Source organism: Camelina sativa, chromosome 19 (assembly GCF_000633955.1).
Source record: "Camelina sativa cultivar DH55 chromosome 19, Cs, whole genome shotgun sequence".
NCBI lineage: Eukaryota > Viridiplantae > Streptophyta > Magnoliopsida > Brassicales > Brassicaceae > Camelina > Camelina sativa.
Window position 1 is genome coordinate 10900806 of NC_025703.1, and position 1011 is coordinate 10901816.

Genomic DNA, 1011 nt, shown 5'->3' on the forward strand with positions numbered 1-1011 from the left:
TTATCCTTGTTATACAAAAAAAATCCAAGTCTTAAAAACTAAAGAGATCTAGTGCAAACAATTATGCAAAAAAAATGGGTAGAATGTTTGTTTTCTTGAATGTTACAAGAATACATCTTCGCAATAAAAGAGTCTTTTCGTAAACTCTCTATATCGGTTCATCATCAATACTTTGGTGGTAATGATAAACCTAATTTTATTAGTTTAAATTAGGGTTTCGTTTTGTTTAATAAAAAGATTCGGTTTATTTTGGCAAAACCATGGAAAGCTAGTTTTATTTCAATGTCGTTAAAGATGCTTTTATTTTTCTACCAAAAAAGAATCTTTTCTTGTTTTTCTTTTTTTAAGAAAAATCATAAAAAAGCAAAATACCTTGAAAGCTGGTGACGGGGACGCTGCTTCGCTCTTAGCTCTTTTCGCCGCCGGCTGATCTCCTCCGCCTCTCTTTACTTCGTTGTTACTTGAATCTCGAATCTCCGATATATTCTGCGACAAGAAACAATACATATAAGCATACATATATCATATATGTAGATATATAACTCGTGCTAGCTATATAAATATAAATACCTTTGGTTGTTCGTCAAAGCTAGGCGCGTGAATTTGCTGTGGCTGTAACGCCGGAAAAAAGTTCGAAGACGCATCATGAGGAGGAGGACCCGCGTTTCCAGCCGCAGCAGGGTTCCAAAACGTTGCGTTGTTAGAAAATCTCAAAGGACTGTGTGGTTTTGGCGGCGAAGCTCTTAAAAACCAAGTCGAATTAGGTAACACCGACGCCATTTGATCATAGTTTCCCGTGGATGATCCGTACTGGGAGTACCCTAGAGACGACTGCTGATGGTTCCTCGACGGTTGTTGATCGGAAGAGCCAAAACTAGCTGTCTGATGTTGATGAAACATACCCGAAGATGAATTAGGAGTTGTAGTTGCTGCTGCTGCGTACAAGGTGTTGTTAGACGAGTTGTCAACAGAGAAACCTTGACATGTCACTGTGCTACTGTCGGTACTTGA

At 38.6% G+C, this 1011-nt stretch overlaps 1 pseudogene; it reads right to left on the minus strand.

Annotated features, from left to right (window-relative positions):
* Window positions 1–1011, minus strand: part of LOC104765953 — a 5977-nt pseudogene that overhangs the window by 2080 nt on the left and 2886 nt on the right.